Below are 14,202 nucleotides of genomic sequence, written 5' to 3' on the forward strand. Positions count from 1 at the left end.
TTGACCGAACAGGTGAATCTACTTCTAAAAAGGTAGTAAAACAATCGGCCTCAAAATCGAAGGGTAAAGATAAAGTCGAAGATTTTAAAGCTTATCAGTCTCAGTTTTATTCAACGTGCAATTTAGGGAGCGATTAGGATTATTTAATGATTTTATGTGTGATTTTCCAAACTCATTTAGGATTATTTAATGTATTTTATGTGTATTTTATGTGCAATAAGAATTAATGTTCCAATACCTAATATTAAGGAAGTCGCGCAAGGGCGCAAGGAGTAGCTTGCGCCTTCTTGATCGTCAAACGCATGGAAGCAAAACACCACATTGCGTCTTTGTAAGCTAAGGCGCAAGGGCACAAACATAACCTTGCGTCTACAAAAAACGGGACGCAAGGGCACAAATACAAACTTGCGCCTACAAAAAAGGGACGCAAGGACGCAAGGACATTCTTGCGCCTGTCCAGTTTGTCTATCCTATTTATACAGTCAATATAACAGACCAAATATACAGTTTTAGATACAAAAGGTATTTATCAACAACCTATTTACTTGTGGGTTCTTTAGTTGGTGGTGGCGGATCAAGTGTATCAAACCGTGCCCGGAAGAACGTTCTCGCCATTCTCAATCTGTAATCTTGTGCAGCCTTTTTTGCATCTCCACTGTTTGGGATTTCATCCCAACCAAAAGCAACTCGCTCCATGTGGTTGCACACCCAAACACCACAATCCCCATTAATAGCACACTGAATTAGCGAGACCGGTGCATTCTCGATCATAAGTTTAACCAGAGCCCTTCTAACTTTTTTAATGTTTGAAATTCCATACCTAGGTCCAGCATTTCGATAATTAAGCTCGAAAAGAAGTTTTGACACTGTGTCTTGAAATAACAAATCTTCCGCGCGGTCATGATCACCGATAGTAATTTTAAAATTTTTAGATATTTCCCGAATGATCTTTCTTTGCAGGGTTGTAAATGGAAATTTTGACATAGTGAGGATTTGTATGAGTTTAGAATATATTTCTTTTCTTTTTGCGAAGAAATTCTGATGTATTCTTTCCTCGGTTGAATCCGAAAAAACTTTAATTAATCTTTTGATGAGAAATGAGGCTGGATCGAAGTAGAAGAAATCTCGATCTCCATATTTTATATAGGGTTAGGTTTTTTACTTTCAATCCAAAATTCTAATTCAGAAATCATCGCGACGACATAACGGTTGATATGAATTTGAGAGAATTCCTTATCACTGATGTGAGGGAGAAAACTGACGAATGACTCTAAATTGAATTTGAAATCAATTTCTGCATCCCGATACTTGACAAAAATATCATCCCCACATTCTTTTAATAGTTTGTGAAGAGAATGCACTTGAGAACGCAACTCTTTTAACAGATTTATTTGAAATGTTGAGAATGGGAAGTCTGAGGAATAGAGGTTCCTAACGAATACTTTATAGACGTTTAACCTTCAGCTAGGATTTAACAGATTTCCAGTAAACAGAGCTTTTGACCTATCAATGTGTCGTTTCTCTTTTGGATTATATTCAAACAAGTCTGGATATTTGAAAATAGTTGGGTATTCTTCCCGTATTTCATCTTCCATAATTAGGAGTTCGTTAAGACTGAGCCTCCCTTTTGGATCGTGAAGAGGGTCGAATCCTGGTTCTTTTGAGTAAAACTGATCCAAAAGCAATGAAATCTCTAAGTCGGATGAGGTTATCCAGCTTCTTGGACTATAAGGATCAAGAATTAACTCTTGATGAGATTCATTGGGGTTTAGATTTGTTTTGGTTTTATAAAGAAAAACATCTCCGGTTTCCAAAGTTGTGGGAGAGCAACTGCCTTTCGCACTTTCTTCGTAATCGGTTAAGTTTGAATTGGAATCTACAGAAATTAATACCATAATTAATATTTTGTTTTTATAGTTTTGAAAAGGGTTTACTATAATGGCGACTTTAAATCCTATACCGACAAACTCTCTGTTTGTTAAGCATGTGTGTTTCTTATCAATTTATTTTTGAAACAAGTGGCCAAGCCGACAACGGAGAGACATGATACTTTTGGTTCCAATATAATTGGAGACTGTTCGGAAAATCCAGTCCGTGTATAATTGTCTTTCTTAGACACCACTCAAGAATCTCAGATATTTTGACAAAATCAACGGTTACCTTAACAGACAGAAAATAGTTCCCCGGCAGCGGCGCCAAAAATTTACTTCTACTTATGATATGGCCAAAACGGACGATTTTATTTGTGCGGTGTCGTTAGGTCGCAACACATCAAATTTGACTACCAAAAGAGAGTAATGGTTTTATTATTTATATTTAGCTGGGGTTTCCTAACTATAACTCACCTACTTGTCTTCCTTTTAACGAGTAAGCGGTAAATATAACTCAGGTTCATATTTTTGTATGTTTGCTCAGTAATGTGGGACAAAAGTGACTAAATAGTTAACCCTAGTGACAAGTGGTGATAGATTAAGATTAACTACTACTATATTAATATAACAATAAAGATAAATATAGGTAGGTACGAAGAATAAAATTCTGATGGGGAATTATCACAAGAGTTTAACTTCCTAGAAAAAACACTAAGCCTCAATTAATTGGGCTTTGAACTTAACTGATTTTTCACTAAGAGTTTAGGCCTTGAAGATTCTGGCTAAGACGGATATCTCTACTCCCACCGTAACCTTAGAGGGTTTAAACGACCTTATGGATGGAATCCTAGGTACATGAACAAAGTGGTATATCCCTAAAGGAAAGTCTAAGATTTTCTTAATCCTAGTTGGTCTAACTAAAGCAATATTCCATAACTTAATACTAAGCTATGCCTTAACATTAACAGATGTGCAGTCTTAGGTATTCTAAGCTACTGCTAATTGGATTAGAGGTCTCTCCTTTGTGATCACTTACTCAACCCCGGATCATCTTTCAACATCTCAAGAACGTTGCTTCTGACGCGAATCATGCTTCTAAGCAGACCAGTGTTTACTGAACTCTATATTGTCTACTCTAATCACATCCTAAATGGGCAGCTCTTCTTTGACGAATAAATGGTTATTTGTGATGACCCGGAAAATTTTTGACCAAATTTAAACTTAATCTTTGTATGATTAACATTTCCGACAAGATAAGCAAAGTCTGTAAAACTGAATCTCAAAATTTTTGAACTATTCAAATACCTTTCGGCTATTCTCGATGATTCGCGAACAATTATATGTATATAGATACATATATATATACTATAACTTGAAAACATAACAATTTATTAATTGTTTAATACCGTACATTAAACTGATTAGTTTAAATATTTATTTGAATATATATGATAAGTTGGAATATTAATTGTATGAATAACTTGCGACGTATATTTAAAACGTGTTTATGAATGTTGAAAATATATATTAACTTGGTCATAAAACGATTTGTTATTATATATTATATATATATATATATATATATATATATATATATATATATATATATATATATATATATATTAACAAATAGCGAGACGATAATTTATAGAAGTAAATGATCAAAATACTCGAAAGTTTAAGATATACTTTGAGTGGTATAGTTTAGGGATAATTTAAGGCTATATTTTGACAAAGGTACGTGACACGAAATGTAAAATACAAGTTTTCTCAGCGTACGAAAGGACATTTGAAAAACCGGAACCGGGACATAAGTCGAGTGATGACGTACGACTTATCGAAACAAAAATTACAAGTCAACTATGCATGTGAATTTAATATAATATATAATTAATTATATAAATTAAATATATTATATATATTATATAAAATTATGTCGACAAACAAAAAGTTAAAAGTTTGTGAGCTGGATCAGAGGGCCATGCGATCGAATGGCCTTGAAGCACAAATCCCATGCGATCGCATGGGGTACTTTTTCAGAAAAGGTTCTATAAATTGCTCAGTTTTCACACTCTTTCTCTAAATCATATATTACAACGTATTTATTTTATTTATTATTATTATTATTATTATTATTATTATTATTATTATTATTAAGATTAATATTATTATTAATCTTATTATTATTAATATTATTAATTAGTATTATACGTAAAATACTACGATGAGGTTATGAGCGTGTCACTTTCAAAATGGTTTTCAAGCGGGATAGAGCTAAGGAAATTATGGGTTATTGCCAAGGAGGTTATGGGTAATGTTCGGGGGTATATTTGTGAATCAAACCTAGTGTTTATCATCTCCGTTACGTCTACGTACTTTCTACAATATTGAATCTCAATATTAATACGTAAGCATTTATATTTTATATTTTATAAATTAATAGTGTATACATACTAGTGCTCGAGTGTATATATTTATACATGCTTGTATGCTAAATTTTGTCGTTAAATAGTTTATAATAAATCACGAATTAAATACATATATTACGGGTAAAAGGTATATGATATACATGTTTTCGGAAAGATGGCGAAAAGTCAATAACTTTTCATTTAGATATCGAATAGTTTCGAGGAACGAATCAAAAGATATGGTCAACTGAATTATAATTGACATTAATTGGAATTGCTTTTTGAATCTGCAATTAATACTTAAATAACTTGTTTACGAGATTGATAAAATGGATTTTTGAATATTACCAACCGAGCAAATGAATCCTTATATAAGGTACGTCTCGTTTGTTGAACTATTGTCAAAATTATATTTTTGAAACAACTTTGAATAACTTTTGTATGTCAATTTCGAGCATTAGTATTGTGATACACTATGACCTGACCTAGCTTGATAGACATTTATTGACCAACATATGTTCTCTAGGTTGAGATCTACGATTATTTGATATACCGAGTTTCGGTCACATTACGATGAACAACTTTATGTGCTGCTAAGGTGAGTTTCATTTGCTCCCTTTTTAATTGCTTTTGCAATATATATTTTTGGGCTGAGAATACATGCAATATATTTTTAACACAATGGATACAAGTACATACTTAATTCTACACTGAGTTTGAACCGAAAATCCCTTAGCTTTGGTAACTAGTAACTGCCGGTTATAAGAACTGTTGGGCGCGAATAGTGGTATATGGATCCATAGGGCTTGATATCCCCGTCCGAGCTAGAGCGCTAGCCTTTTAACGGACGTATGCTATTTGAGAAGCGTACACGTTGGTTTGCGTGCATTATTAAGATTATTATACAAAGGGTACTTATTATATAGACGTTAAAGTTTAGTTACCAGGGTGTTCAATCTTGTAGAATATTTTGATAAACGTTTCTGGATGAAACAACTGAAATCTTGTGATCCACCTTTATATACAGATTATGCGAAACACTAAAACTATGAACTCACCAACCTTTGTGTTGACACTTGTTAGCATGTTTATTCTCAGGTTCCCTAGAAGTCTTCCGTTATTTGCTTATATGATAGACAAGCTATGTGCATGGAGTCTTATATGATATATTTTTCAAGGAAACGTTGCATTCACCAAATCATCACCATGTATCTTATTTTGACTGCATTGTTAACAGAAGTACTATTGTAAACTATAATTTACGGTGATTGTCTATATGTAGAAATCATCAGATGTCGAAAACCTTTGATTTAAATATTCATTTATGGTGTGCCTTTTCAAAAGAATGCAATGTTTACAAAACGTATCATATAGAGGTCAAATACCTCGCAATGAAATCAATGAATGATGTGTTCGTCCATATGGATTTGGAGCGATCGTCACAGTTGGTATCAGAGCGTTGGTCCTAGCGAACCTGGTCTTGCATGAGTGTGTCTAACTGATAGTTGTTAAGATGCATTAGTAAGTCTGGACTTCGACCGTGTCTGCATGTTAAAAGTTTTGCTTATCATTTCTTGTCGGAAATTACATGCTTATCATTCTTAAGTCTAGATACATTTTACTGCATTGATTGCATGAATAGTGTATAGACAAAATTCATATCTTAGCTTATCTGTTACTATAAACTTTGACTGCCATCTTCCGAAAATTTCTCCGTAATTTATGGAATTTTGGTATTATATATACATATGTAAATTATGTATTGAAGAGTACCAATCTAAATTCTACAATCTATTTCATATCAAAAATCATCTATCTAATTATACAAGATGGATCCCGTATCCAATTCAAATTCCTTAAATTTCGACAGCTATTCCGATATGGATATTCACCTGAACTCTGAAGAAAGTATAACCGGAATGGATCAACCAATTAGCCATCATCTATTCTGGATGAATTGGGGATGGGTTCGTAGCCTACTTAATTATTGGAGACAAGAAGAAGGCGATCCCTTCCATCCACCACATTGCTCTCTTGGCAAAGAACCTGAAACACTTACCGGCGAACCTGTTCGTAATACTATTTTCTCTCTCATCTCCAGAATATCTCGTCATGATCATATACTCTCTCAAATTCTGGATCTTATTCATCCGCTCGTCCGAACCGCCAATCATCCCGGTGTAGTAGAAGAAGTCAACGAGCTTCGCGCTCGGGTAGTGGCTTTGGAGAATATGGTGCAAAGGTTACAAGCACCAGTAGCATCACCGGTATCAACAGTACCACCGACAACAACACCAACAGTACCATTACCACCACCAACAACATCCGCATCGCAAACCTTAACTTCACAATCTGTTCCACGAGCATCAACGTCATACGCACCGTAGTTAACAAGAAATACCAGCAACAATAACCGATGAAGTATTAACTCATTTCCCCTGAAGAAATTTTATGTATATTTAATATATATGAATTTTGAAATCAAAATAAATCTTTTCGTACCAAGTTATTACGTGTGAATCTTAACTGGTAGGTACTACTCGGTTAATTCATATTACTAATATGCTATGATGTACATCCTTCGTTAATGACTTAACCATCGTTAACTACAATCTCTGTTTCTAACTCAATGAATTCCAGTTCATAATAAACTAAGTATATTATTCAATTATATGGTTGATTTTATACTTTCATCTTCGATGTATTCGAAACTTTCTAGAAAACATCATTCGTACCTTGCGAAGTTAGCAAGAGTTCCATGAGCACCAACATGATTCACTGAGAAAATATCAATAAAACCGAGTATTGATTACATTAGTGAAATACTCCGTAAAGATTATTAAATCTTTAATGTTTTAGAGATTATTCATTTCTAATTCAAGTCAAAAATCAAATGAGCTTAATATGATATTAACTCATCAAATCTGTATTACATCTGAAGAAAGTATACATACATATATTTTCATAAAGACGGTAATAAAAATTCTTTTGTACAAAATATTACTTGTGAAATCTTTAACGGGTAGGTAATTCCTGGGAAATATATAAGTTCACAATTAATATGTTATACTGTACATTCTTCAACTTTGATTCAAAAATTATTAACAATGCTCACAACGATATACAATCGTTTTCATACAAATTCAATTACATATTCTGATATTGACGGATCAGAATCCAAGTCATAACTCTGAACCGGTGACATCATTCTTAGATTATTACATCTTTCAAATGCTATACTTTGACTTCAAAACTGTGCAAGAACATCACTTCTATTCATAAACCCAGAAAAAAAAAGAAAAAAAATTGTATCGTTCAAAATTCTAGAACATCATATGTATCTTGAAAATTACAATCTTCATGTAAACCCTTCAAACTTTTGAAAACACCTCGGATTGATAACCAACGATTCGGTTATGATAACTTTGAATGCTGATGAAGCAGCAAAAACTGTAAACGACCTTAACAGCCAAAAGTTTGATGATAAAGAATAGTGTGTTGGCAAAGCTCAGAAAAAGAGAAGGTTTGGAACTGGAAAACGGATTGAGCAAAATATGAAGGAGGCTGTGGATAAATCACAAAGACTAAACCTGCCTTCAAAGAATCCAAATAATTCAGTGTCTGTTGAAATCATTAGCGAATACCTTGCTCCTTACTCTAAAACATTTGCGGACAATATTCTTCATCATCATCGTATCTTAAATATTCTAAGATATCATCGTATCTTCTATTATAAATATCCTCCATATTTCTGAAGATATTTTCATAACTGTTCTTATCTGAAATCATTTATCTCTTCACGCTATCTGTGTTACATCATAAAAGAAACTATTTTAGTTTCTAATTTCTGAAAATTTCAAAAAATGGATGTTTTTGAAGTAGTGTTGGGAATTGAAGCATGAGTTAGTATAATATAATGACACTTGATCAACGTGATTATATTACAGTAAGTCATGCTGAGTTTCTAATGGAACGTGATAAAGGTTCACAGATCTTACCCTCATCATGAACCATGTTACATAACTCTTTCATTCTATTTAACCTCTAAACATATCAAGAAAATATTTTTCTTGATGATTCGGTCTTTTTCGAGGTATTCTGGTAATTTGACAAGTCAGATTGTGCCATTACCATTTCTTTCTTAGAACATTAATTATGTTCATTTCAAAATCCATACCTACGAATTCTGGACCATTATTCGCTTGACTTAAAGTAGGGAAGAGAAAACGAAAGCATGAAGCTCCGAAATATAATGGAAAATATAAAGCCCGAAAACAATTCTGAAATTACAAACCGTGTATATCAATACGTATAGCAATATAAAGACACAGGAGAATGAAAAACAATATAACCCCAAGGTAATAGTAGAAGAAAATAACCTCCTCTGGTGGCAGATGAAAAAGAAGAATGAAGGATACGATAGCCAAGAAAATATCAAGAATCAGAACTGGATTAAGCATTTCACAATCTTTTAGAAGTATGAAATAAGGAAGAAGATGTAGGAGTGGTGAAAATAATGAAACGGAAGAGGTCAATTTATAGTGAAATATCAGACATAACAATCGAGGTAGATTACGCATTTAAAGGAAATCTTAATTTCCTTAAATTTCAAAGAATCAAATCTTATTTAGATTATGAAGATTTTCTATTCCTTAAATTCCGGAAATCAATCGTAACTACGTCAAAAATTAAGACGAATTTCTATTCTTTCATTTCACTCTTTTACGATAACTTCTCTCATACACTTCGAGAAATCGGATTGTTTTATCCATATTATTCAAAGGTGATAAAATTCTATTTACCAACTCATATTCATCATGAAAACATTTTTATTGTTAGCCATGACGACCTCACTTAAATTTCGGGACGAAATTTCTTTAACGGGTAGGTACTGTGATGACCCGGAAAATTTTTGACCAAATTTAAACTTAATCTTTGTATGATTAACATTTCCGACACGATAAGCAAAGTCTGTAAAACTGAATCTCAAAATTTTTGAACTATTCAAATACCTTTCGGCTGTTCTCGATGATTCACGAACAATTATATGTATATAGATACATATATATATACTATAACTTGAAAACATAACAATTTATTAATTGTTTAATACCGTACATTAAACTGATTAGTTTAAATATTTATTTGAATATATATGATAAGTTGGAATATTAATTGTATGAATAACTTGCGACGTATATTTAAAACGTGTTTATGAATGTTGAAAATATATATTAACTTGGTCATAAAATGATTTGTTATTATATATATATATATTAACAAATAGCGAGACGATAATTTATAGAAGTAAATGATCAAAATACTCGAAAGTTTAAGATATACTTTGAGTGGTATAGTTTAGGGATAATTTAAGGCTATATTTTGACAAAGGTACGTGACACGAAATGTAAAATACAAGTTTTCTCAGCGTACGAAAGGACATTTGAAAAACCGGAACCGGGACATAAGTCGAGTGATGACGTACGACTTATCGGAACAAAAATTACAAGTCAACTATGCATGTGAATTTAATATAATATATAATTAATTATATAAATTAAATATATTATATATATTATATAAAATTATGTCGACAAACAAAAAGTTAAAAGTTTGTGAGCTGGATCAAAGGGCCATGCGATCGCATGGCCTTGAAGCACAAATCCCATGCGATCGCATGGGGTACTTTTTCAGAAAAGGTTCTATAAATTGCTCAGTTTTCACACTCTTTCTCTAAATCATATATTACAACGTATTTATTTTATTTATTATTATTATTATTATTATTATTATTATTATTATTATTATTATTATTATTATTATTATTATTATTATTATTATTATTATTATTATTATTATTATTATTAAGATTAATATTATTATTAATCTTATTATTATTAATATTATTAATTAGTATTATACATAAAATACTACGACGAGGTTATGAGCGTGTCACTTTCAAAATGGTTTTCAAGCGGGATAGAGCTAAGGAAATTATAGGTTATTGCCAAGGAGGTTATGGGTAATGTTCGGGGGTATATTTGTGAATCAAACCTAGTGTTTATCATCTCCGTTACATCTACGTACTTTCTACAATATTGAATCTCAATATTAATACGTAATCATTTATATTTTATATTTTATAAATTAATATTGTATACATACTAGTGCTCGAGTGTATATATTTATACATGCTTGTATGCTAAATTTTGTCGTTAAACAGTTTATAATAAATCACGAATTAAATACATATATTACGGGTAAAAGGTATATGATATACATGTTTTCGGAAAGCTGGCGAAAAGTCAATAACTTTTCATTTAGATATCGAATAGTTTCGAGGAACGAATCAAAAGATATGGTCAACTGAATTATAATTGACATTAATTGGAATTGCTTTTTGAATCTGCAATTAATACTTAAACAACTTGTTTACGAGATTGATAAAATGGATTTTTGAATATTACCAACCGAGCAAATGAATCCTTATATAAGGTACGTCTCGTTTGTTGAACTATTGTCAAAATTGACTTTTTGAAACAACTTTGAATAACTTTTGTATGTCAATTTCGAGCATTAGGATTGTGATACACTATGACCTGACCTAGCTTGATAGACATTTATTGACCAACATATGTTCTCTAGGTTGAGATCTACGATTATTTGATATACCGAGTTTCAGTCACATTACGATGAACAACTTTATGTGCTGCTAAGGTGAGTTTCATTTGCTCCATTTTTAATTGCTTTTGCAATATATATTTTTGGGCTGAGAATACATGCAATATATTTTTAACACAATGGATACAAGTACATACTTAATTCTACACTGAGTTTGAACCGAAAATCCCTTAGCTTTGGTAACTAGTAACTGCCGGTTATAAGAACTGGTGGGCGCGAATAGTGGTATATGGATCCATAGGGCTTGATATCCCCGTCCGAGCTAGAGCGCTAGCCTTTTAACGGACGTATGCTATTTGAGAAGCGTACACGTTGGTTTGCGTGTATTATTAAGATTATTATACAAAGGGTACTTATTATATAGACGTTAAAGTTTAGTTACCAGGGTGCTTAATCTTGTAGAATATTTTGATAAACGTTTCTGGATGAAACAACTGAAATCTTGTGATCCACCTTTATATACAGATTATGCGAAATACTAAAACTATGAACTCACCAACCTTTGTGTTGACACTTGTTAGCATGTTTATTCTCAGGTTCCCTAGAAGTCTTCCGTTGTTTGCTTATATGATAGACAAGCTATGTGCATGGAGTCTTATATGACATATTTTTCAAGGAAACGTTGCATTCACCAAATCATCACCATGTATCTTATTTTGACTGCATTGTTAATGGAAGTACTATTGTAAACTATAATTTACGGTGATTGTCTATATGTAGAAATCATCAGATGTCGAAAACCTTTGATTTAAATATTCATTTATGGTGTGCCTTTTCAAAAGAATGCAATGTTTACAAAACGTATCATATAGAGGTCAAATACCTCGCAATGAAATCAATGAATGACATGTTCGTCCATATGGATTTGGAGCGATCGTCACATTTTTCGTACGCAGGTACTATATCCCTATTGTGACGTTAAGCACACATAACTACTTACCCGTATCCTAGGGTTGATCAGTACCTAATACTAGGATATAGCCACGTGAATATGCGGAAAGGGCGATCCGTAAATTAAACTTCTAAACCGTCAAGGTTTCAGCATAACAATAGCATAAGTTTCAGATAAAGTATTCAACGTATAATAAACATGTAACGGATAGATAAGCATGCACGATGAAAACATGTAACGGATAGTGGCACTAACCTGAGGTTGACTCTGAGATCTACTCTGATCTTCTGCCATCGTGGATTAAAACACGGATCTATGGCGGTTTGTACGATATTAGGGTTTGGGCGATGAGGTAATGGTGGTCGTGATGCTGATGGTGGTGATGATGATGACTGATGGTGGTGATGATGACGACTGATGGTGGTGATGATGATGATGATGCTCCAAATGATCGACGCTGATGGTGGTTGTGTAACGGGTCGCAAAATGAGGAATCGAACGCGCAAGGTGTTAGTGTGTGTGAATGGTCGCAAATGGTAAAGTGAGAAACGACAGCCTTTTTTTGTTTATATCAATTTTAACAGCAAAAACGAAAGGTCGCAAGGTCGCAAAGAAGTAAAGTCGCAAGGTGTCTTGCGACTTGCGCGGGCATTTTGTCAAATTTTTTTGGGCTCTAACACAAAATAATCGGAAAAAATGGGCAAAAAAGTGATAATCCCTTTGTATTATCCAGTAAAACATTACACCCATTATCAACATGGGGTAAATTAGCAACAAAATTCTCATTTTCATTAAACAAAATAGGGGGATCACTATGAATTTTTTCAACTGTAGACACAATAGGAGACTTATTCACGGGCACTTTAACTTCGGACCTCAACGCTTCATTGACATCAAAACTACCGAACCGCAACTCGTTATAACAAAATGACTTTGTCTGCAACATCTACCGCATCTTCTTCAATGCCATGCAATTGATTGGGATCCAGCACATTGTCGTTAAAACCCCGAGCACCATTGACATCTAACACTTCATTAACCAACTCAACATGATGATCAAAGACGGGATGACTCGTCATAACGATTCGATTAGAAATAGCCAAGAGATCAACGAGGAAAACATCGAATAACACAACATCCAAATCCGAAGCCGCATTAAGCTTATTAACCCAAGCATTACATGCCAAAAAATTCACCGGCTTCAAGATCCACTTCAACGCATCATGGACATGTTTCGTTCTCGTTGTTTTTATGAAGGCAAACAAAGAGACAACATTACCGAGAGTGCAAGACAATTTAGCAACATTTAGAACCTCACCGAAAAGGCTAGCAACCTTGGTAGCACTCTCGGCGGACACGTGTGTTACCGGAACCCCTTTAATTTCTAACTACGCGAACCGGAAGAAACTACAAGACAATTCTTTAAACTGAGACACTAGAACGAAGTCGTCATTTTCAGAACCAATAACTCTATTGAAACCATCGCAATCGGCGCAAACTAAAATACAAGCAAAACGCCCAAGTTTACAAATAGTATTAACCGAAACTTTGTACTTGATCAAAAACGCTTGCAGTTTCAAATCCGACATAGGTATCGAATCAACTACCAAAATAAACCACTCCAACTGCTCCACTACGTTTTTGTTCAAACCGATTTTACATCTTAACTTGGAAACCGGAGAAACTCGTGGCTGACTGAAAGAGGTCCTATTAGCACGACGAATTGGCCTCCCCACAAAGATGGGTCATCCAAACTCCCTTGAACCGTTTAAAGTTTCCACAGCCAATGAAGCAGACGATGGCTCAGAAAAAGTCACGAAGCAATATCTACGACTAGATGTGCATTGTTGAGGACATGATGTTTATTGTTCTACAAAATTATACTTTTTTTCATTAAAATATATTTTTTTTAGTAAGCTTAAAAGAATCACATCTCTCTATATATTAAAGTAAACACACAAATGAGTGACAAATCCCTTTAAAAATAAATCCTAGCCATCCAATTTGTTGATCTCCATCAATCTTAACCATACAATAAGGATAATACACTTAATCACGTGATTAGATCCTTCCTTAGCATCTAATCAGACTAAAATGCCCTCATCAAAATTAAACAAGCTGGGTTGGGCATCGGTTTTAGGGTTCAAGGAAAGAAACCTCATTTGCATTTACACGCTCCATTCTTCATCATCCTTCCTTCTTACGCTACACTCCTGCATTCAATTAGGGTTGCTATTCAAAAATCGTTAATTTATCTACAATACCCTTTTATCAGCCAAATAACATGCACCTCAATTTTCAATTTTGGGTTCAATCAAAAACGCACACTCCGTAATTCTAGCATACAATC

This window comes from Rutidosis leptorrhynchoides, chromosome 8 (assembly GCF_046630445.1).
Source record: "Rutidosis leptorrhynchoides isolate AG116_Rl617_1_P2 chromosome 8, CSIRO_AGI_Rlap_v1, whole genome shotgun sequence".
Taxonomy (NCBI): domain Eukaryota; kingdom Viridiplantae; phylum Streptophyta; class Magnoliopsida; order Asterales; family Asteraceae; genus Rutidosis; species Rutidosis leptorrhynchoides.